Below are 25744 nucleotides of genomic sequence, written 5' to 3' on the forward strand. Positions count from 1 at the left end.
AGCGTAGTGTTCAGTACCAGTTAGAAAGCAGTTACTATAATTGGACGTAGGCTTCTCTAGTTGTGCCAATTCGGCATTAGGATCTCTGCTTTAGATCTCCAAAGACACTTGTTCTGGTCATGGCCCTCTCTCCAAAAGCAACATCAAGACACACTGACAAAAGTGAGAGCATTTCCCTTTTAAAAAGGAGGAAGTAAGAAGTGCTGTTGGAATTTTCTAACTATGAACTCCATGTGAATTACATAGAAAAATAAAATGTAAAAAACCTAAGTGGAGACAGAAGAATTGTCCTTTTTAGTACTATTGGACATTCTATCATTCTCTCTTTCAAATTTCACAAATGCCTCCTAATTAATGAGTACTTCATTAATAAAAAGTCAGAAGTAAAAAAGAATTAAATTTGTTCTGTCTGTCTTGAAAAATGGCCCCCAAATCCCATAAAATGAAATTGTAAGGAAAGAATTATCCTCCTAAAGTGTGTTTTGATGGAACTATTTTTCAAAATGCAATTAGAAAGTTATAGCTAACTTAATAGTTATGAAATCATTCAACACAAGATTTTTAGAAGGATCTTTTTTTTTTTTTAACAAAGCCACGTTATTGAAGATTAATGTGACAGAAAACGTGCTCTATTTCTGTCCTGTCCCTGACAGAGAGACGTTTTCAAGCTGGCTCTAGCAGCTTTCCAGGACAGATGCCAGACACATGTTTCTAGGCATTTGTTAAATGAAGCTGCACTTCCTGATCTGGCCCCACTGGAAAGCAAGATGCAAGTGAGCTTTCTTCAATTGATAAGGGAAGAAAAAGTTGGAAGAAAATTGTAATATCCTGTGAGAAATTTCATACATCATTGAAAACAACGGAAAGTAAAGCTAAATAGATTTGAGTTGGAACTCTTCTTTTTTTAATCATGTCAGCCCAAAGAGTTCCAGTCAGTATCTGAACACACCACAGATGAGGACAGATTTACCACTTGACTTCACTGAATAACAATCTCAAAGCTTAAAGGAATGTTTGTTAATGGGAAATAGTGGAGCTTAATGCATTCTGATTTTTTCTAAAGGCAGTACGTTGCCTAAACATGAATTCTCAGAATGTAAAATGTAAAGATAAAGAAGACTATCTTGAATATGCAATGAATTTGGAAACAGGGAAAAAATTTGAGATTGTGCTTGGAAAAGCTGTGGAGTCTTTCTAGAACAAGAATGTAGAATGAAAGAAATGCCTGGGGCTTTGGCCTGGAGCTATGTCTATATAACCAGACTGATTCAATTATTCTGTGGCTGTTTCCTTTTTTTGTTTAAAATAATCCAATAGCTACAAAATCAATCTGAGACCTTCATGGTGTATGAGATTCATTTTTCAAGACAAAAAAGAAAAAATAACCAAACTGCATTTGCTGATAAATCCTTTCTATAATCAAAATTTCTATGATTAAGGGAAGTGAGGAAATATTTGTTGTTCTTTTTTCATTTAAACTCCTTTCTTATCAAATTGACTTAGACAACCTGAAAATCAAGTTAGTAAACAAATGACGCCCACTTCTGTTTTAAGGCAGTATTCTAGAGAAACTGTCACCTTAGATGACAGTTGTAAAGCTGACTGCTACCTGGAACTGGTACTTTATTTTCCATGAACACTTGTAGCATAATCCATATAGAAGAAAGATGAAATAATTAAGTTGTAATCCTCCTTTTAATGGAGCATATAAATTTCATGTAACCTGGGAGTGTGGAGGAGGAGAAAGGGTTTTTGTGGGACACAGAACCAACCATAGATGAAAGGGCTTCTGAAAAGAGAGTAGATGTTCCCAGCTAACTCATAACCTGGCTGTTCATCTTTTCACAATCCAAGGTAGGGAAGTCAAGGAGAATCTTCCTCCAGCAGCCATGAAAAATACTCACAGATATTTTAGCTGAAAGCCCCAGTCAGGCTGTTACAGCGAAGGACAGCTGCACTCCCCAGTCTTTTCACCATGTATTCAGTCTTGGAGAGAGAGATTAAAAACAGGAGCAATGCAAACGAAATGTAGTTGATGAGATTTGCATGATGCATTGCAAGATAGAAAGTTCTTATATGGAGGAATTGAGTTTAAGCAATCACAGAAAGAATCTTTTGCATTAGTATATGAGCTCCAAAACTGGAAGTTGGTCAACACAGCATGGATCATCATGGCATATGGGTTAACACAGAAGCAAAAAAGGATCAGGCGGAACCTGGATACAAAGGGACAGAGGGATCAGATGAGAAATCCTAATCAAGCCACTGTGAACACAGGGTTTTAGAAATACACAAGTGTGAAGAGGCTGCTAGCATGGCAGTTATACCCACTCAGTATTTATAATTGCTGTGAAGATGTGTAAACGTAAATGTCCACATGCCACTCTAGTTTGCCGGCCAAATTACACTCTCAGCAACAACTGCACTAAAACTTAGCCAGCTCAAAGTCCCTACTGACACAATTATGACATCAGCCCCATCCCTTATAATGTCCTCAGCTGGTTTTAGGAATTTGCAAGCACACTCACTGTCTTAGTCTCTGGTTTCACCGTTTAAGTTGCTGCCCACAGATTTTTGTGAAGTAGCCACCTTCCCTCCACTGTGCTGCTGCATTCTACAAAGATGAACTCCAGCAGGCATGGCCAGCACCTCCACCTCCGAAGACCTTCCAGAGCCCTGTGGTTGCAGTCATTGCATTCTGCACAGAAATGGAAAGAATGTTCTCCTGAACTCTTTGCAATATTGTGTCATCTGCATGTGCCGTGAGTCATTCCAGGCCTCTTGCCAAACAATCCTTGTAGCTTCTCAGAAGTCAGTTCTCATCTGTGCGCCAGCTGAGGAATGACCTTATGTTCATCTCCCCACTCATCAGCTCTTTCTGCTCAACACTCGGATCTCCCTCACCCCTCATGCCCCCAAATACCTCTTTCAGCCAAAATTAACAGGCCAGAAAATGCTGTCATGCATGGCAATGGTAATCCAGGAGGAGGAATGAAGGGCTGCAAGCCTGGGACATCTAATCCCTATGTCGTTGGTTATACTGTGATGTGACATAAAGAAATTGCCTTTTCAAAAAGATGATACTTATTGGTTGTTAGTCTCATAAAGACAAAGTACCCACCTGTGACAAGGCACACACCAATTGTTTGCTTGTAAACACCTCTGTGGGCTTTTGTCCCAGGAATAAGGGCTTCCAAAGGGCCAGAGGCTGGCATTTTGCTCATTTTCAAGGAGACGAGTGGGCTTAGGATGAACCATGATGGGTTCACCTGCAATCACCTGATTTGGAGGTTCCTGGAAGACACTCAGCTGGAGGTCTCCAGGAAGTTGCCTTCTTTTCATTTGCTATTTTCAATAAGACACGTAGCTGACAAAACCTTGAGATTTCAATGTGAATTAAGCAGGCCAGGGAAGAGCAGGAGCTCTGGAGACAGACAGTCCTGGAAGTGGACTGCCATTCAGTAACTGTGGGATCTCAGGTAATTTGCTTAACTATCCTATCCAAGCCTCAGTTTCATCATCTATAAAATGGAGAGAAAATAATAAGTAGAGTGGTCGGTGAAGGCTAAATGAAATAATGCTTATAAAGGGTTAGCCTCAGGGACAGTAAGTGGTCAGGAACTGTTGGCTACCATTACCAATAATGGAGACTGAAACACTCCCAAGCCTGGAGCTGACTAATGCAAATGCTAATATCTCCTTTAGAGAATGTGTTCCCTAAAAGTTGCCTTTAAGTGAAAGTAAGAGCAGTCACTAAATACTTACAAAGAGGGACAGATAGACGCTGCAAGCATGCAGCGAGTTGCCTGAGGGCTGAGGATTCTGATAGAAGAAGCCTGTGGGAGCCTGACCGGACCACAGCTAGAGCAGCTGATATGGAGCAAATTAGAGTATGATACTCTTTTCCAAGCAGTCTTTTATAAAGTTTGACTAAATATGAAAGCAATAAGAAGAGATCTAATTACATCTGGAAAGCATAAGCAGGTCTGATTTTAAGTCAAGAAATATAATAAAGTCACATGAAACACAAGGGGAATTATTGAGTGGGAGGTAGCTCTGTGCTGGTGTGCCTGAAGGGGGAAAGCAGCTCACAGACACTACAAGAACACTCTGAGATATAACTTATTGGCTTGGCTGGGCCCACATCACCTCCTGAGGATGATTAGGGAGGAGTGAGCAGAAATGTGGAGAAACACACAGGCTCCAAACTCTCATTGAGAGTCCCAGGGGAGCACCATGATGAAACAGCAGCCTGTACACCTAAGGGCACAGCATACATTGGACAGGTGCTCCAGCTGCCCAAGAGGACCAAGGTTAGCTTGGTTGCTCATCAGCTCAACTGACTTTTAAAAACGGACACCCTAGTACCTATGGAAAATTAGATTCCCTATGTGGGTAGAAAGTGGATGGAAGGGGACATGAGGCGGAGAGACTCAAAGCCTTTTCCAAGGCAGTTAGAAGGCAAATGGAATACAGTTGAATGAAAATCAAGGGTCACTGCCTCTATGTCGCAGATCATAATCTGCAAAACCAAAATGAAAAACCAAAAATGAAAAATAATCATAGAGACAGATATAACGAGGTAATATTTTGGAAATTATGGATGTGAATTCTTCTTTTGCCTTTCTGAGTTCATGATCTTTACCCAACTTGGCCCAAGACAACCGTCTGTGTGAGAAATTAAGATTTGTTCCAGAAAGAATTAACAGGGATAGATTGAGGTTACACTTGGCTTCTGACACTCAAAATAGGCACTTTTACCAACATAGAGTCTTACTAATATTTTAAATTCCTTTGTTCCTTACACTAGGGGACTCCATTCATTTTTTTTCCTCCATGGTAAAGAAAATGTCCCTTCCAGCTAAGTTCTAACTAGGGGAGCAAGTCAATAAGGCTAACAGTTCTGTGGTAGACTAAAGACATTACATGGGGTAAGGGGTTTGGGAACCCAGGAGACAGAAGAGACCAGAGAGAAAGAAAGGCAGGAGGGGAAGGCCATTACATTGTGTGACCACTGCATTATGCGACAGACATTGTCTGTCCTCTCTCTGCTTGAGCCTAGGGCGGGTGTGTATTTCAGATATCAGATCATTGACTTCCACGCTGAGAGCAGATGAGGACTCCTGGGCCTATAGAAGAATGCTGTCTTGCAGCTGTCCAATACCTGCCTGGTTCACAACCACACCAAAATCAACTGGGTTGTTTGGCAAGTTAGGCAGAGACAGGCCTGAGTTTTAGCTTCCCTGGGCCACCCTTGGTTCCAGGCAACTTAGAGAAGGTGCAGGTATACCTGAGAATCTGGCTGGGGGCCACGGCAGAGAGCAGCGGCCTGGCTGGGGTCAGGCAGCTCTGCAATGAGGGCTGTGGAGGATGTGGCCCAGGCAGGAGCCAAATGGGAGTTACCCTCAGAACTCAGAAAGCTCCGTAGCACCCATGAGAGAGGAGGTGGGGGCTAAGTCTCCTGCAAAGTACAAAAGGCACTCACCAAGATAAGGGAGAAGAAACAGCGGCCAGAATGCAGCCACAGAGGTACACAGGACAAGAGACATCACTCCAGAAGCCAGGGACCCAAAAGACTCCGTGTCCAAGGACCCTGCTTTTGCCCCCACCATGATATCTTGTAAGTCTCACCATTCCCACCACATACGCAGAAGACGTCTTGAAATGAAGCTAGGTGCTATTCAGATGACTGGCAAAACTGAGAGATAAATAGTGTTGGGTTTTTTTTTTCCCTGAAGGACTGAGTTGAAAGTGTTTTTTAAGTTTACAAATCAGATTGTTTTAACCAAAGCATTAAAGTCAGCTGTCAATTGTTTCCATTCATTTGTTTGTTCCCAAGTAATAGGTGGTGGGAAAACCAGATTAGTTAGAGAAAACAGGAAAGAGCTCTATATTCTCTGCACATCCCAGCTAGTATAAGTGAAATTTGCAGTTCTACCCTGTAGCTAAATCCTGTGAGGACTGGGAAAGATGAACAAGTAGAATACTGGGCATTTGTGCCTCACCACGATGAACCCCTGAATGGGGTGATTCATAGCAATAATGAGGAATGCCAATGCTAAATGTTGAATCTGTTTCAATATGCATTTTTTAAAAGAATAAATGAAACTGGAATGAATGTCACTAATTAGCTCACCCTAAGAGGCAAGGCCAATAGTGTTAAAAAAAAGTGCTCATGTTGAAGTCCTCATCAGTGACTAAGCAGTAGATACATCTACTACCTGACTCATGGGCTCAATTCAGGAAATTGCATTTAGTAGTGTTTCTCAGTCATTCGTTATGTATAGGCTCCTGCATCAGGTATTTGTTGCTGCATAACTCCTCCAACTGGCATCTTAAAATAACAAACATTTTTTATCTTATGGTTTCTGGGGGTCAGGAACCCAAGAGCAGCTTAGCTGGGTAGTTGGGCAGTTCTGGCTTGGGGCCTCCCATGACGTGGCAGTTAAGCTGTTGGTTGCAGTCTGCAGTCATTAAAGGCTGGGGCTGGAGGATCTACCTCCAGGATGGCTCCCCAACATGGCTGCCGCCAGAAGGCCTTAGTTCCTCATCATGTAAGACTCTCCACAGAACAGCCAGAGGGTCTCCATGACATGGCGGCTGGCTTCCCCAGAGCAAGTGATCAGAGAGAGAGAGAAAGAGAGAGAGAGACAAAGGCAGAAGTCATGCTGTATTTTATGACTTTACCACAGAAATGACTCACCATCACTTTTGCCATATTTTATTGATCATACAGACCAACAGGAACACAATACAGGAGGGGATTACGCAGGAGATGCATAGATGCATACCAGGGGCTGGGATTACTGGGGCCATCTTGGAGGCTGCCTACCAGGGCTCTTTTTAAAGGAAAAAGAAATTCAACAGACCTCCAGTGTTGTATAAATTATTTGTGTTACTTGAACTCGCAAAAACATGAAACTAAGCTCAGACCCTTTTGGTACAAATAAGTTTACAAAAATATGCTGTAACTTTTAAAAGCTTTGTTCACCAGTTCAGAATAATCAGGCCTCATAAAATCTGAAACTTTGTCAATCCTGGGATGCAAATTGTAATAAAGTGTCCCTTGATAATTCTACAACTGTCATGTTTGTTCACTCGAAGATAAGTTTCACATTGCAGTGTTATTGAAATCCCCATTAAATAGATATCTAATCCACTCACTGCTAGAATCAACAGAAAATTCTGCACTGCTTTTGTACAGCTATGCTTTTTGCTGATGAATGGCTGCAAGTTTGCCTGTGCAAAAATGGAATCTGCATAATACATCTGCTCCTGACAGAAATATGGTACTGACTGCCACAGCACAAATTCTTTCGATTTTGGCATGCCTATATTCTGTAGGCCCCAAAATGATTCATTTCTCCTCTGCCCTTTCTGATTTGAACCACTGTATAAGCTTCCTTTTCAGAATGCTATGATATCATTTGCCTTCACTTGGCACAGAAGAGAGCATAAGTGAAAGTACGAAGCAGTCACTGACATCATGTGGCAAAGCCCAATTTTAAGGCAAATCTCTAGATGGTACACAAATGCTTATATTAATTACTTATAATCACAGAAATTTTAAAATAACCACCACTTGCGACATACTAATATAAATGTTTTCTCAACGTGTAGCTGTGTCCTGAGGTTTTAGCTTATGCCGAGATGGTCAATCAAACGAAAAAGGATCAGTGTTCATGTATGGACACATGTTACCCCAAGAGAGAGGAGCCACAAGATACCATGAGAGAACAAAGCTATGTCTCCGCCACCAGCACATCTCCATCAGTCCTGCAGGTGTGAGGGTCATGCGGAGAGTCAGGGGCCTTCTGATGTGAACTTCTTTCTCATATTCTTCCTGTTGTCTACATTGTGAGACCCCCCGTTCCAGGCAGATGAAAAGTTACTACTTCAAAGGCATAACTAAAGGGGCAGAACCACGGTAGGTATTAGGAAGCTGTTGCCATCATACAGTTGGCTTGGCGTTGGAAAATAGTGTCCATCTATTTGAGGAGATTTTTTTAATTGTGGTCATAATACCTTACAACATAGTGAGATTTCAGTTGTACGTTATTGTTTGTCATACACCATATAAGTATTCCCCTCCACCCCTTGGGCCCACCCTCCACCCCCCTTCCCCTGGTAACCACTAATTTATTCTCTTCGTCCATAAGTCTATTTATATTCCACATACGAGTGAAATCATATGGTGTTTGTCTTTCTCTGTCTGGCTTATTTCACTTAACATGATGCCCTCAAGGTTCATCCATGTGGTAGTGAATGGGACAATTTCATCCTTTTTATGGCTGAGTAGTATTCCATTGTGTGTATATATATATATATATAATATAATATATACCACATCTTCTTTATGCAATCATAAGTCCATGGGCACTTGGGTTGCTTCCATGTCTTGGCTATTGCGAATAATTCTACAATGAACATAGTGGTCACAAGTCTGTTTGAATTGTTGATTTCAAGTACTTTGTGTAAATACCCAATAGTGAGATAGCTGGATCATATGATACTTCTATTTTTAATTTTTTGCGAAATCTCCATACTGTTTTCCACAGTGGCTGCACCAGTTTTCATTCCCACCAGCAGTGAATGAGCATTCCCTTTTCTCCACAACCTCTCCAACATTTGTAGTTTTTTGCCTTGGTGATTACAGCTAGTCTAACCGGTGTAAGATCATGTCTGAGTATAGTTTTGATTTGCATTTCCCTGATTATTAGAGATGTTGAGCATCTTTTCATGTGCCTATTGTCCATCTGTATATCCTCTTTGAAAAAATGTCTGTTCATATCTTCTGCCCACTTTTTGCTTGGGGTTTTTTTAGTTCATTTGTGTGAGCTCCTTATATATTGTACAGGTTAACTCCTTATTGGATATACGATTTGAAAATATTTTCTCCAAGTTGGTGTGTTGTTTTTTCATTTTGATCTTGGTTTCCTTTGCCTTACAGAAGCTCTTTAGTCTGATGAAGTCCCACTTACTTATTTTTTCTTTCGTTTCCCTTGTCTGAGTAGACACGGTATTGAAAAAGAGCCTTTTAAGTCTGATATCAAAGAGTGTGCTGCCTATATTCTCTTCCAGAAGTTTTATGGTTTCAGGTCTTACCTTCAAGTCTTTGGTTCATTTTGACTCTATTTTTTGTGCATGGGGAAAGATAATGGTCTTTCTTTCATTCTTTTGTGCGTGGCTGTCCAGTTTTCCCAGCACCATTTATTGAAGAGGATTTCCTTTCTCCAGTGTGTGTTCTTGGCTCCTTTGTCGAAGATTAGCTGTCCACAGATGTGTGGTTTTATTTCTGGGCTTTCAATTCTGTTCCATTGATCTGTGTGCCTGTTCTCGTACCAGTACCATGCTGTTTTGATTACTATAGCTTTGTAATATATTTTGAAGTCAGGGATTGAGATGCCACAAGCTTTGTTCTTGGTTCCCAGGATTCCTTTGGCTACTTGGGGTCTTTTGTTGCCCCATATGAATTTTAAAATTCTTTGTTCTATTTCTGTGAAGAATGTCATTGGGATTCTGATTGGGATTGCGTTGAATCTGTAGATTGCTTTAGATAGTATGCACATTTTAACTATGTTTATTCTTCCAATCCGTGTACACAGAATATCTTTCCATTTCTTTACGTCATTATCAATTTCTTTCAGTAATGTCTTATAGTTTTCTTTGTATAGGTCTTTCACCTCCTTGGTTAAATTTATTCCTTGATATTTTATTCTTTTTGTTGCAATTGTAAATAGGATTGTATTCTTGAGTTCTTGTTCTGTTAGTTTGTTACTTGAGTATAGAAATGTTATTGATTTTTGTAAGTTGACTTTGTACTCTGCAACTTTGCTGTTATTGTTGATTATTTCTAATAGCTTTCTGATGGATTCTTTAGGGATTTCTAGATATAAAATCATGTCGTTTGTAAACAGCGAGAGTTTCACTCCTTCAGTGCCTATTGCTTGCCTAAATGTTCTGGCCAAAAGCTCTAGTACTATGTTGAACAAGAGTGGTGAGAGTGGGCACCCTTGTCTTATTCCTGTTCTCAGTGGGATGGCATTCAGTTTTTCCCCATTGAGTATTGTGTTGGCTGCGGGTTTGTCATATATGGCCTTTATCATGTTGAGGTACTTTCCTTCTATACCCATTTTACTGAGTTTTTATCATAATGGATGTTGGATCTTGTCAAATACTTTCTCTGCATCTGTGGAGATTATCATGTGGTTTTTGTTCCTCATTTTGTTATGTGGTATATCACGTTGATTGATTTGCAGATGTTGCAACATCCCTGTGTCCCTGGTATGAATCCCACTTGATCAAGGTGTATGATCTTCTTAACGTACTGCTGTTTTTGATTTGCCAATATTTTGTTGAGGATTTTTGCATCTATGTTCATCAGTGATATTGGCCTTTAATTTTCATTCTTTGTCTTGTCCTTATCCGGCTTTGGTATCAGGGTGGTGTTGGCCTCATAGAATGTGTTAGGAATATTTCCGTCTTCCTCAGTTTTTTTGGGATAGTTTGAGAAGAACGAGTAATAAATCTTCTTTTAATGTTTGGTAGAATTCTCCTGAGAAGCCATCTGGTCCTGGACTTTTATTTTTGGGGAGGATTTTGATAACTGTTTCAATCTCTTTACTTGTGATTGGTCTATTCAGATTCTCTATGTCTTCTTGATTCAGTCTTGGGAGGTTTAAGAGCCTAAGAATTTATCCATTTCTTCTAGATTGTCTAGTTTGTTGGCATATAGTTTTTTATAATATTCTCTTGTAATCTTTTGTATTTCTGGGGTATCCGTTGTAATTTCTCCTCTTTCATTTCTAATTTTATTTATTTGAGGCTTCTCTCTATTTTTCTTAGTGAGTCTGGCTAAGGGTTTGTCCACTTTGTTTGTGTTCTCAAAGAACCAGTGCCTTGCTTCGTTGATCCTTTTTACAGTCTTTTTAGTTTCAATTTCATTTATTTCTGCTGTAATTTTTATTTTCCTCCTTCTACTGAGTTTGGGGTCTGTTTGTTCTCTTTATAATTCTGTTAAGTGTAGTTTAAGATTGTTTATCTGAGCTTTATCTTGTTTGTTATCATGGGTGTATATTGCTATAAACTGCCCTCTTAGGACTGCTTTTGCTGCATCCCATATGAGTTGGTAAGGTGTGTTTTCGTTCTCATTTGTCTCCATATATTGTTTGATTTCTCCTTTTATTTCCTCAATGACCCATTGGTTGTTCAGTAGCATGTTGTTTAGTCACCACATTTTTTGTTCCTTTCCCTGCTTTTTTCTTGCAGTTGATTTCCAGTTTCATAGCATTATGGTTGGAGAAGATAGTAGATAAGATTTAAATCTTCTTAAATTTACTGAGATTTGTCTTGTTTCCCAATACATGGTCTATCCTTGAGAACGTTCCATGCACACTTGAGAAGGTATAGTCTGCTGTTTTTGGATGGAGTACTTTATATATATCTATTAAGTTCATCTGGTCTAGTTTTTCATTTAATTCCACTATCTCCCTGTTGACTTTTTGTCTAGATGATCTATCCAGTGAGATAATTGGAGTGTTGAGGTCCCCTACTATGATTGCGTTGTTGGTAATATCTCCTTTTAGGTTTGTTAATAGTTGCTTCATGATTTTTGGTGCTCCTGTGTTGGATGCATATATGTGTATGTGTTATGTCTTCTTGGTGGAGTTTCCCTTTTATCATTATACACTGCCCCTCTGTCTCTCTTTACCTGTTTCATCTTGAAGTCTACTTTGTCTGATATAAGTGTGGCAACACCTACTTTCTTTCTTTTGCTATTAGCTTGGAGTATGGTCTTTCATCTCTTCATTCTGAGCCTATGTTTGTCTTTAGAGCTGAAATGTGTTTCCTGGAGGCAGCATATTGTTGCGTCTTGTTCCTTAATCCATCCTGCCACTCTGTATCTTTTGATTGGAGAATTCAGTCCATTTATATTTAGAGTGATTATTGATATATGAGGGCTTAATACTGCCATCTTATTGCACAATTTCCGGTTCTTCTGCATATCCTTTGTTTCTTGTCCCGTGTATATTGGGCTACCAATTTGATTAGGTAGTTTTCTATGTTGGCTTTCTTAATTTTCTCCTTGTTTATTGTATATGTCTCTGTTCTAATTATTTATTTAGTTAGGTTCGTATAAAAAATCTTGAAGATGAGATGATCCACTTTCTGATTGCCTCTTATTTCCTTAGACTATACTGATTCTGTCCCTTTCCTGTTTGAGGAGATCTTTGAACCACTTGGCACTTCACTTCCTTCTACTATCCAGAAAGTTCCCTCTAGGCCTGAGAGCTTCTTAACAAAGCATTCCCTGGCTTTGACACTGAGTATGGCTTTCAAGGATGATATGGAGCCTCTGACCCCAGACATCTGGACTGTTAGCCACAGTTTGTTACGTTCTAACAGCATATCAGGACTCAATGCCCATATGAACAGATAAAAGAATCCTCACAAAATGGCTTCCCCCAGTGCAGAAGGCCCCTTGGCTCTCACCTCACAGAAACTGGAGAAGGAGGCCCTGGCATTTGTTTCTGCAGCTTGGTCTGCTGGGTTTATTGCAGCTGATGCTAATGCCAGTACTGGAGAGATATAGTGCATGGGGTCTTTCTGCTCATCCCCTCTCTTGCCTGCTGTTAAGAGATGAATGGCCACTTACTCACTGAAAGAAACAAGCAAATAAAATCTCTCATACACAGAGCAAAGCAGGCACCCACTTGAGGCCTCTGTGAAAGCACAGCTGCAGATGAAGAAAGCACCCCCGCCCCCACTCCTGCTCTGCTCTCTGGCTAATCAGGATGTGGCCTGAGGGTACTTTTCACAAGGACTAGAGAGAAAGCACTGTAAAGCAGTGTCTGCAATGTGCTGATGTTGACTTCGCTCCATTGCCTTTGCTTTTTAAAAATGTACTTTCAAAATCTTAAAGATTTTTAGGGAAAAAAAATGGCTGGAGACAAAGGGAAACTGCTTTGTTATGAAATCCTTTGGGATAATTCTGACATTCTTGGGGTTCAGTTCGGGTGGGGAAGTTCCCAGAAATCCATATTACTGAGGGTCACATTCCTTCTTTACTGCTGAACTGCTGCAGGGAGATGGAACTAAAAGCATAACAGGAATGAGGAGAGCCTTGCAGCAGCTGAGCCAGACTCGGGGTCCCCTCAGCACAGCTGATCTGCCAGCAGTAATCTTGGGTCTCCTGGGCAAAAATTCTATGCAGCTCCGTGACAGTCAGACTTCCCTTTCATTGCTAATGTGAATGCATCTTATAGCTATCACAAAAGAAAGGGATCATTAAAAGTGAACTGTACTGCTCTGGCTTTCGCCGCATGCCGTGGGGGTGGGAGGAACCAGCAGTGTCTGGAATCTCATTAGATCTGCAGGCAGGAAGCAGTTTAAAGCATTACATCATAAGGTTGTCAAGGTAACTGGCCAGGCTGCCTCTCTGGAATCCTGAGGTCCATCATGACAGGTTCTCTAGATGAGGACTGAGCTGCACTGAGGAGTAGAGAAGTAGCCTGCAGCCTGAAGAATGACAGCTGGCAGCCTATGCTCAGAAAGGTGACATTCACGCTGGGATGCTATTGCTGGGCTGGATCATGGGGCAGGGCCCAGCAGTCTAACAGTCCCTACTGTCCACTGTACAATGGGAAAGACTATCCCCGCTGTTACCACTGCCAAGAGTTCCAGAAGAGTGCTTCCTGCCCTGTCATCACCCTACATCTGAAAGAGGCCATCAGGCTTGTGAAGGGCACCTTTCTCTCCCTGAGAGCTCAGGCGCCAGCTTCCTGTCCCTTCTGGAATGGGACCCTGTGTTAATTCCCTAGGGCTGTATAGCAAAGTACCAAAAACTGAATGACCTTAAACAACAGAAATTTATTCTCTGACAGTTCTTGAGGCTAGAAGTCTGAGATTAAGGTATTGACGGGGCCATGCTCCCTCCGAAGCCTCTAGGGGAGGGTGGATCCTTCCTTACCTCTTCTAGCTTCTCATAGCCTCAAGTGTCCCTTGCTTTGCAGTGGCCTCCATCTTCACACGGTATGGACTTTGACCTCTACCTGCATCTTCACCTGATGACCTTTCCTCTGTGTTTGCGTGTCTCCGTGTCTTTACGTGGCATTCTCCTCTCTGTGTCTGTCTATGTCTAAATTTCCCTCTTCTTACAAGGACAATGGTCTTATTGAATTAGGTCCCATCCAACGACCTTATCTTAAACCAAATTACATCTTCAAAGACCCTATTTCCAAATAAGGTCACATTCACAGGAACTGGGGGTGAAGTCTTCAACATATCTTTTTCAAGGACACAAGTCAGTCCATAACAGGCATACTCTTTACTCTACACAAAGACAAGTACACACATGACTTTCCAAGGCCTATGGCAGGACAGGCCAAAACCAGGCTGCCTAACGAACTCACTGAACACTAGGTGGAAAGTCAAACTAAAACCGAGCTATTAAAACAGAAGCATTGAAGAAGTGAAGAGCAACCTAGTGGCCTTGGAAATCAAAGTCTCTTCTCGATCCTGAGCTGCCAGCAGCTTCCAATGTTACCTCTGTCTCCATTCTTGAGGCTCTAAGGGAACGTGTGTAGGAGGAAGAGCTCATCAGTAAAGTCAACTGGAAGGGGCTACCCTTCCTGGACTCATCAGAAAAATGTCCAGATCGTCACCCTGGTTTTCTGCTCAGTAATACTCTCTAAGACCTCTGGACCAGGCAGAGCTTTCTCAGCCCCATGAATCATTCATCCTGAGCAGCCCAGGAGAAACCACTCCTGGTGAGATGTTCCTGCCTTTGCTCTCTTAATAGAGGCTGTTCTGTTAGGGCTAACACAAAGCTTCTGCATTTTCTTAGTGTCAGAAGTCTGCCAGAACTCTTTAGAAAGGTGATATGCTTATGAATTGAAGCAACAGCGTAGAGAATTCCATTCTCAGAAGCAAAAAATAACTGGAGACTATGCCACCCCACTCCTGTGCTTCCTCCAAGGTGTACAGAGGGGAAGGCTCCCAAGATTTTCTCCAGACATTAATGCCACGTTGTTTGAAACATCACCCTTTATAACCAGATTAAGGCCACTTACTCTGAAATAGCAATTTTCTTTCTGGAAATAAAGATATAGTTAATTTCAGGTGAGAAAAGGTTATTGGGCAAACATAGCAGAGTTGGTAGAACATGCTCCCCACAGCTAAGGGAAGGAAATGGGAACATGGAGAGATTTGGTGTTCGTCCCCAAGTTTTTTTGTGTGATCTAGGATTATGTCTCCCATGTCCTGAAACCAGCTTCGTCCCAGAAAAATTGTGACTATCATTTAGTCCCTCATTGGGTGTTTTACATAGACTGTCTCACAGACCCTTAAGAAGGTGGTATAGCATAATGGCAAACAACTCAGGCCCCAGAGTCAGATGGTTAGACTCAAGTCCATACCCCTACTTTTCACCTCCCTAGAAGACTCTAGGCAAGTCAGTGAGTCTCTTTGTGCTATGAAATGGGAGGTCCAAATTCCAACTTCATAGAGTGGCTGTGAAGATTAAAAGAGATATTCTATATAAACTCTCAATAAACATTAGTGCCTATTATTAGGTACTTTAATTATTATTCCTACTTTATATAAAATGTATCTGAGGTTCAGAAGGGCTAAATAACATTCTCTGGTCACACAACTAACTGTGGGGAGCAGGATTCAACCCAAGATTTAGCCAACTTGAACGCTGCCTCCCCCAACCCAGCCATAGCATTGACTATTATGCAAGATCATCTCCCTGACAATTTGGGCCAACATTGCCTTTGGGGCTCCCTGACCTCGATTTTCAGTTCAGGCTCCTGCTTTTTAGTTTCCTTTTGGGGCTCCAGTGCCCTCCTGGCTTTCCTATCTTCCCAGAGCCCAGGGTTCCCCTTTGAAACTTGTCTTCCCCAGAAAGCATCTCATAGTTCAGATGAAACCTTTCCTTCATCAAGATGCTCTCCCTGGGATCCCCTTCTGTCAGCAGAGTCCCTGGCTTTCTAATGCGACAGGTGCCACACATGTCTGCTGATTATCAACAGCTGATGGTGGCTAAATTCCTTGTCTTTCATTCTGTCAACAACAATAGTACCAGGGACAGGCTTTCCAGCCACTATGGCAAGGCACTGGTACTGCTGACACAACCCAAGCTTGTGACCCCAGTATCACAGAGTCTATGGTATAGAATGGAAGGAAGACATATAGATAATTAACTCTCATGCTCTGAGGAAAATGGTTATGAACTGGGCTACTGTTTACGAATGATGAATGATGCATGATGCTTTAGCTGGGTCTGGGAAGGTTGAGTCCAATTTCACCAAGAAGACATATGGCAAAGCATCCTGAATGAGAAGAAAGAGCAAAGGAAGATGGAATAGGTATAAATTTGAGTAACCATGGGGGGATGGGCCAGTGTGGCTGGAGTTTGCTGAGCCTGAGGGAGAATGATAGGATATGGCTGGAGATCAAGTAGAGTCCAGATGGGAGGTCCTTGCATGCCTACTGAGTGAGGATGTTGGGTTTTCTCCTGTATGCTGCCGGTTCTCAAACTTTAGTCTGCATCGCAATCTCCTGAAGGCCCTTGATGAAAATACAGATTCTGCCCCCAAAGAGTTTTTGATTCAATACATCTGGATAGTGGGGAGGGGGTTCTAAGAATTTACATTTACATTTCTAACATTCCCAGGTGACACTGAGTCTGCCCCTCCTAGGACGACACTTTGAAAATTATTGTGGCAGACAGTGGGGTAATGCAGAACTATCTGGAAAAGCTTGCATTTTAAACTGAGGCACTGTGGTTTTTCCTATGGAAAGCTATTTGGCAACCAGTGGGCATGCTCAGTTCCTCCTCATAGTCCACTGTCACCTCTACCTCTGCCCAGGGCAGGGCCACCACAGATGTTGGGCCATGCTTCAGATTGGGGCGCAGGCACAGCTCCCCACTTTGTTTAGCAACAAACCTTCGGGAAAGCCAGAGTCACACCCGGTTTTTGAATTTTCTTTGAAACAATAATCCAGGCCATGCCCTAATGTCACCTGCTGGCTGAGGGTCAGTGGCTTCTCCTGTTGTCCCACTCCCACCCCAAAGTAGTTGCTAACAGTTTCTGGATGTTTTTTGTTGTTGTTTCTGCATATGAGTAAGAAGGCTTCAGTTCAGCTTTCTCTCTCATAGCTGCTGGCATCAAAATCAACTTAACTGCCTCTTTCCGATGGGAAGTAACTCAAGTTCCACTTAGGGTCTAAACATTTTCTTGCAAAGGTAGGGAAAATGTCATCTTGAAAAAGATACGTCGTGGAGAACTAGCAAATCAACATTTAGTGACTTCTCGTACCTCTCTGATCTCATTTCTTTCCCTTTCCCTCTCATTCTTCGCAGTCTAGTCACCATGTTGTTCTTCTAACATATCAGGCAGGCCTTGGGGCTTTGCACTGGCTATTCTTGCCTGGAATGTTGATTTACTCCAAGGTCCACATGGCTCACTCCCTTGAGTCTTGAATTCAGGTCTTTCCTCATTGAAATCTTCTCTGGCAACCTGATTAAATACCAACCTTCCTCCCCAACATACACACACACACTATCCCTCTAACCCTCCTTTATTTTCTTCCATAGCACATATTGCCATTTCCCACACTACACATTTTACCTATATATTTGTTCATGGTCTGTGTCTCACCCACTAGAATGTAAGCTTCATGAAGGCAGAGATTCTAGTCTAGGTTGTTCACTGTGGGGTATCTAACACCTAGAGCACTACTTGGAACATATAGTAACTGCTACTCAATATTTCTTGAATGAAACATCGAATTGGACCTCCCAAACCCTGGTTTCAAGACCCAGGCTTATTCAATCACTTTCTTGCCCAAGATGACCAATGGAGCTACCATATGTCTCTTACTAGTAAAATAATAACATATGCCTCACCCGGATTCCAGCGTTGGGAAGGATAAACTGAGATGTCAGTTATGAAAGAGCTGTAAAACATTAACTGCAATGCAAATACAAGTTATTTTTAGTGATTTTCCAATACTCCAAAAGACCGTAACATATATGTTCAAACAAGTCATTACCATGGCCAGCATTTTTTTTCCAGGCATACTTGAATGGGCAGCTTTCTTTGTTTCATTCTGTGTTCATAAATAACTCTTTGCATGTGCCAGAGAAATATAAAGAAATGTGAAAGCTGCTAACAGTGAGAAAAATAAATAGAAATAAGTCAAGTGTAAGATTATTCAATTGAGTGTGTTTGGTTAACATATAAACGGTAATGAATGACACTAAGTTACAAGGCAATTCAGGGACTGTTTGCTCAATATTTTCTGAGTAAAGTAATGTGAAAAAGTAAATGTTCATCAATTTTATTAATATATATAACTCAAAAGTCCCCAGGCCTTCCCAAACTCTGGGTTCAATTGAAATCATATTGACATGAATTCATAGATTCGGCTGGCCCACATGATTACAGGCTCCCCTACACAACTACAGGCCAGTTGCAAAGACTTGTCCAATTATTCTGAGAATCTCTGGGGCATTTTGCATTTGCTCATGATTACTTCTCTCAGGGTTTTCTGCTGAAGCCTGCTTGTTGATGTCTACCACCCACGGCCCCTGAAGAAAGTGCCTTCTGTGGGAGCACTGTTTTAGAGTCTAGAGAACCATTTCTCAGTGCCCCAAATTACATAAACTCCAAACAGCCTGTGGGTCCTTCCTAAACTGGGGTCATATTGTGTCAGGGTCCAGAAGCAGGGATGTTGGCCGTTCTCCTTAGGTCTTGTACCTAGAACCTGGATGTGGGCTAAGAAATGATACAAGAAAGGCCAACAGCCTTTTCTCTCGCTTCACGTCATTCAGTTCAAGGCAAGTCTCACAATGGCCATTCTCAGAAAGCATGCCTTCACATGAGCATAGAACAATCCTTACTATTTTACAAGCCATAAATAGACTTGGTCTCAGGTTTCTTGAAAGCTTTATTGTACTTTTAGTGGTGATTCTGGTGAATTAACTTCTCTAACAAAACAGACAGGGTGTTGAAAACAGGAAACAGGTAAAAAATGTTCTCCAGCTTCAGTGAACAATTACACTAGGATTATGATTACTGGTGCTGCACACTCGGCTGTTTTCCAAAGCACTCCCAGCCTCCCCACAGCCCTCTCCGCATTCTGGGCAAGTTTGGCCCAGATGTGCTTATTTTCTGCTTGCTTTTCCCAGGCAAGGAGACACTGATGCAATTCTTCATCCAAGCAGTAAAAAATGACTCTCAGTCTTTTCTCCCTTGATGGGAAATAAAAAGATGAAGCCAACCTGTCTTCTAGAGACACACAATCGAGGGAACACCTCAGGTAACAGGCCATTGCGACAAAGCTCCCAAAAGAATCCTGCTCCCACCCCATTTTCCTACAGTCCAGGCTGCAATTCCTTGACTTCACGCCGAAGCACAGGGAGCCAGTGGGCCTTTGCGGATGTGGTTGTAGGGTAGTCTGCATTCTAATAAATGGATATTTTCTTTTCAATTAACTCATTGCAGGGATCCTTAAATTCAAATGCTGTAGAATCTCTCCCTTGAAAAGGTGTGAGTTTTTATTTCATTTTTCTTGGTTTTCACATATAAGAAAAACACGCACCCACATTTCCCTATAAGTGATGACTTGTGCAATGCTCATGAACTGAATATTCATGATGAAAAGACCTTGCGTTCTCAGTGCAGACTGGAAGTCAGTATGAAGTCCAGCCACATGCTGCAGCCATATGAGCTGGTAGGTCAGAAGAGTCATTTTGAACTAATGAGAGTTTTCTCTTTCTACCAAACCTTTGGAAGGAGACACAATGCCACTAGCATTGTTTCACTCAAGGCTTAAATTCAAAATCTCATTGTTGTTCCTCATGAATAATTTAACAACTTTACATCTTATTTTTAAAAATGGTAAAACAAGAAAAGGAAATAGAAAGTTGAATCAAAGTCATCACCTTTGATTCCTATTTAGATGGTATTTAAAAGTAAACTGATTGGGCTTAAGGGAAATGCTGGATTTGGGATTAAAAATAACAAAAAACAGGTTTATGGATAAATAAGAACTTTTTGTGCAAGTGTAAAATTGGTGTGCTTCCTTCTAATCCTTTAAAACTTACAGAAATTAATGTTTAATTCATTCATTTCTTTTATATCTTGAACATTTCCTCTGAATATAAAATTATTTAATTGCAAAATAATAAATGATTATTCTTTATTTTTACCTTTATTTTTTTGCTGGGGAAGAGTCACCCCAAGCTAATATCTGTTGCCAGTCTTCTTCTTTTTGCTGAGGAAGATTTGCCCTGAGCTAAGCTTTATTGCCAATCTTCTTCTTTTGTAGGTGAGCTGTCCCCACAGCATGGCCACTGACAAGTTGTGTAGGTCCACACCTGGGAACTGAATCCCAGACTCAGAAGTGGGGAGTGCCAAACTTAACCACTAGGCCAGCGAGTTGGCCAAATGATTATTCTTTAAATACTTCCATTTATCTTAATTCTTTCAAAAGTGAAAAAAATGGTGTCAATAAACATTAAAAGTTTCAATATTTTTGTTTACAGAAATTTCTTTATGATATAAAAATGTTCATTAAAAGTAAGCACAAAGTCAATAGGAGTTAGAAAACATTTCTAGAATGAGGATGAAGCAGTTCAAAATTTGGCAAAAATGAGCATCTCAATTCCTAAAAAACGACACAAGTTACTAAGTATTCTCTTGTGCTAGTCAGGTTATCTGAAGAAACAGAACAAATAGGATATGCATATATACAAAGAGAGAGATTTAAGGAATTGGCTCACGGGATTGTGGAGGCTGGCAAGTCTAACATTGGTAGGGCAGGCCAGCAAGCTGCAAATTCAGGTCAGACTTGATGTTGTAGCCTTGAGCTCAAAATCTGTAAGGTGGGCCATTAAGCTGGAAACTCGGGGTTTCTATGCTGCAGTCTTGAGACAAAATTCCTTCTTCTTCTGGAAACTTCAATCTTTACACTTAAGGTCTTGAACGGATTAGAGAGTAATCTGCCTTACATAAAGCAAACTCACTACAAATGTAAATCACATCTAAAAAATACCTTCAGAGCAACATCTAGATTGGTATTTGACCAGACAACTAGTTGCCAGAGCCCAGTCACATTGACACACAAAATTAACCATCACAGTCCTCAAAGCAGCTAGTGTGCTAGGAGTGAAGTTAAGAATTGGAATTCCCTTAACTATTACTTTCCCACCAGCAGCACTATCCAATACCAATTTAGTCCTCATAGGAATGCATTTCTGTCTTTAAGAATAAGAATGGGGGTGTGTGTGTGTAAAAGGGAGTTAGCAAAATAAATTATTAGTAACACCTTTAATTTATCCTTTCTATTTGATTATAAACTTTAAAGGAAGCATCTTTTATTCACTTGTGCTTTTTTAGAGGCTTGACATATAAATAAATTTATATTATAAAAACTAACAAATTTTTGTTAAAAACTGTAAAAGGTTATTGTTTTTAAATCAAATGGCAGTCTGATAATGATGGCTTATCTTATAATGAATGCACAGATAATTATTACAAGTTCTGTTAAAAAATAAATAAAATAAAACTATTTCAAGGCCCTGACAGCACTACAGCAGACAAAGGGGGGGCGGGGAGGGCGGGGAGGAGCTGGCATGTGAAGGAAGGGGCTGCACTGGGGGAGACCTGCGTTAATATAACTTCTCTCCTGAGGGCACTCCGTTCTCTGTGAAGCACAGGATGGTTAGAACTCAAGGAGAAAGTAACATTCTGGTGGCCTGAAGTGTTCTGACATGATGGTGTTTGAGGCTATCAGAATAGCTAGGAATTAAGGGGAAAAATCCTGGAAAGGTGATAGCTACAGGGATGGGAGCCGAGCCACTCAAAACCTACATAGAAACCACTATCAAATCCTTGGCTGACCCCTGAACTGTGCACGACCCGAGGAGACTACAGAGAGTCCAGCAGAAAGCAACAGCTGGGAGGCTAAAAGAACTGGGCAGATGCTCCAGTTGTTAGCCAACACAGAAAATAAAGAATTTGGAGTTTGAGTCCTGCCAATAACCTTGCAGACTAGAAAGAGAAACCTGGGATATCAACAGATCTCAATCTAGTACGGTCAATAGGACTTTGTGGTGGCTTTTGTTTTCATCCCAGAAGACCAGACCAGTAATCAGTGGGCAAATATGGTCTAGACCATATAAGGGTAGGATAGATGCATCACCATTTGTTGAGCCGTAATGAAGAATGATCGTCAGTGGATTCCCAGCCATCAGTGATCTGTGCCAAGGGTGATAAATATTTTCATCAAGATGCTATCTGCTGAAACAGGGAGCAACTCTTTCACTTGTGTAGAGATCAAAGTGGGGGAAAGAGAAATAGTGAGTCATTAATCATTAACCCCACGCTACACTCATGAAGGACTGTGAGTGAAAACTGCAAGTAACATCTCAGTATTGTGAAAATACTTTTGAATTTGTGGACCATCTGAAATGGTCTCAAGAACTGCTAGATATCCCTTTTGCAGAGAACTCACATGGATTATGAGTATTCTCATACTCTGGGTCACGTCTGAGACTTCTTTGACATACTTCTTTTCTAGACTCTTATAGCCAGTCCTTCAATCTTCTTCCTTACAAGTTTCCGGCTATCTCACAGAACCATTAACAGCTTCCCATGAATCTATATAGTCCAGAACTCTGATCCTCTCTCTTTCTAAGCAAAGTGAACACCATATATATCACTTGAAATTCTGACCACTGGGAGAATTTCCCTTCCTAGTCATTCTTGAGGGATAACTCTCAAGGAAGGTATAAAACTGCAGCATCCCACTTCAGACCGGTTCCAGCATATTGCACAGAAATATCTTTAAATCAGGCTTGAATAGTGTCCTCAGTTCCCATGAGGCCATAGTTGTAGTGTGAGGGAGAGGTAGGCTATGCAGCAAAAGTAGATGTACTGAGAATATGAGCCACCTGATCATGTAACACACAGGTGGCTTCAGTACCTGCTCAAACCTAATTTTGTAATTGATGGTGAACTCCCCAAAGTTATGGCTCATTGGTCATATAACACCCTGCTTATGATAGAAACTCATGTTGCACGGTCACTTGGTATCTCTAGGACTCAATAGCAAACCAAGGCTTGTGTCCTTAAAAGAGAATAAATATTTTCTGAAAAAAGTACAGCTCTATAGATCCCTAGAGTATCCCAATCCATCATAGTGAGTTTTGAACAACGTCAGATTCGCTATGACATAAAGTCCAAGTGGTAGAGCTGCTTACAATGGCAGCCTGGTTCGGTTACCTCCAAATGTGACAAATTGTTGCCTTTAAAATCTTCAAAGCTCCTTTCTTAAGTGATGGGAGTTTTGCAAAATATAGAAACTTGTCTTTCACTTTGGAGGTAATATTCCGACATGCCCTGGACTAGAGGAGTACCAGAAATTTCTCTGAGAAGACAGGCACATAAATTTTCATTGATTTTATATTCCACTGTAGACAGGCATATATCTTACCAAGTATTTGGAGTCTATTGTAGTGAAACAAATCACTCCAAAACTTAGTGACTTCAAACACTAACAATCATTTCATTATCTCTCAAGGTATCTGTGAGTCAAGAATGCGGGCCAGGTCTGGCTCAGGATCTCTCATGTAGTTGCAGTCAGATTGTGGCTGGAATTGGAGAAGATGGGGTGTTGAAGCAGCTAGAGGGAAGGCCAAGCATCTCTACTTTCCTGTAGTCTCAGGTCTCTCTGTATGATCTTTTCATTTCCTTGCGACATAGAGTCTTCCTGCTTTTACGGAGGTGAAGGCTTCAGATATGAATATTCTACTGAATAAAATAGAAGCCATTTCATTTTTTATGACCTAACCTAATAGGACACATAGGGCCACTTCTGGTGTGCTCTCCTGGATGAAGCAGTTAGAAAAGCCCGCCGAGCTTCAGGGAAGGGAACATAGATTCCACTTCTAAGCAGGAGGAGTGTCAGAATCCCATTATAGGGGCCGGCCCGGTGGCGCAGCGGTTAAGTTTGCACATTCCGCTTCTCGGCAGCCCGGGGTTCGCTGGTTCGGATCCCGGGTGCGGACATGGCACTGCTTGTCGCCATGCTGTGGTAGGCATCCCCCATATAAACTAGAGGAACATGGGCACGGATGTTAGCTCAGAGCCAGGCTTCCTCAGCAAAAAGAGGAGGACTGGCAGTAGTTAGCTGAGGGCTAATCTTCCTCAAGAAAAAAAAAAAACAGAATCCCATTGTAAGAAAAACATGTGGGATTGGAGATATTGCTGCAGCCATTTTTTGGAAAATACAGTCTGCCAAACCAGGGCATCTACTAATTCCTGCTGAGCAAGTATTGTAACATTATGCAGTTAATACACAGGACCAGAGTGATGTGGAATGATGAGATGATCGTGGTTTAAATTATAAGGGTCAGTAGGAGAGTTGGCATACCCTGAGGTAAAATGGCAAAAGTGTACCGCTGTACCTTTCAGATGAAAGTAGATTGCTTCCAGTATTCTCTGTTTATTAGAATAGTTTTAAAAAGTATTTTCCAGAAAAATAGCTTCATAGCAGGTACAAGGAAGTTATAGATTTGTTTGAGAAAATAGACTACACTTACAACAATAATTTGAATCACCACTTGATTGGTTTCCAATAGTCCCCTGTCATTCTCCTACACCCTTTCATATCCTACACAAAGAAATATGTGCCTTATTTGGGAAGAAAATAGATACCTCTGAATCTTTTATGTCTTTGAATATGGCACTGATGTCTTTTGCTATTCACCTTGGGGTGTAGTACTGCTTATATTTAACTTTTTCAGTTAGAGGTGCAGCTCCAGAGTCTTATGTTTGGCCCTCCCTACCATAAAAGCCTTCACTCCTCTAATTAGAGAGTTGTTGTGGGGAATCCTCCAGCAGCCAAGTTAGTCTGTTACAACTATGCCTTTAGGAACCAGAGAAATAAGTACGGGAGAAGAATGTACATAGACACTGGGACCCAATGTGAGAAAGAGTGGGCCCAAACCCCACTTAACCTCTGATCTCCAAAACCCCCACAATGGTGTTCTGTGTCTTAAAGGAATCACATAATTCAAAACTAGTGGTCAGAGGGCTAGCCCCATGGCCGAGTGGTTAAGTTTGTGTGCTCCACTTCAGTGGCCCAGGGTTCACCAATTCGGATCCTGGGCAGAGACCAACATACTGCTCATCAAGCCATGCTATTGGTCTGTGTGGCAGCATCCCACATAAAAGAACTGGAATTACTTACCACTAGGATATACAACTATGTACTGGAGCTTTGGGGAGGGGAAAAAAAAAAAAAGAGGAATATTGGCAATACATGTTAGCTCAGGGCCAATCTTCCTCACCAAAAAAAAAATAGTACACCTTTAAAAAAACAAACAAACAGACAAAACTAGTGGTCAATAATCCACATCATTTCTTGTATTTATTTCCCCAATCAGAGATTGTCTGATAAATGGCTATAGATCTCTTTGAGAATGCATATAAAGAAACTTACACAATACACAATTATTTCAATGTCTTAGGGTCTTTCCAGAAGAATTTGTGAACTGGTTCACATCTTGGAATTGAGAGAGTACCATGAGTCTCACTTATGTGACTCAAATCTTTTCCAGATCTAGATTTGATGTTTGTTTGAGGTTATATAAATTAAGCAGAACTTTACAAGCCTGCCCATTTACTAGAGTTCTAGGACCCTATGATCAATTAACCACCAACAAAGA

The 25744-nt window shown here is 41.1% G+C and overlaps 1 protein-coding gene and 1 long non-coding RNA gene across 2 annotated transcripts in view; one reads left to right on the top strand and one right to left on the bottom strand.

Moving 5' to 3' along the window:
* The window catches only part of LOC139076425 (uncharacterized), a 536857-nt gene that overhangs the window by 91461 nt on the left and 419652 nt on the right, over nucleotides 1-25744 (bottom strand). The window lies entirely within an intron of this gene.
* On the top strand, nucleotides 13433-20544 carry LOC139076429 (uncharacterized). The gene is made up of 3 exons (XR_011528034.1): nucleotides 13433-13554; nucleotides 19199-19329; nucleotides 20341-20544. It is a non-coding gene; the product is annotated as an uncharacterized lncRNA (long non-coding RNA).

This window comes from Equus przewalskii, chromosome 16, assembly GCF_037783145.1.
Source record: "Equus przewalskii isolate Varuska chromosome 16, EquPr2, whole genome shotgun sequence".
In the NCBI taxonomy this organism is placed as follows: domain Eukaryota; kingdom Metazoa; phylum Chordata; class Mammalia; order Perissodactyla; family Equidae; genus Equus; species Equus przewalskii.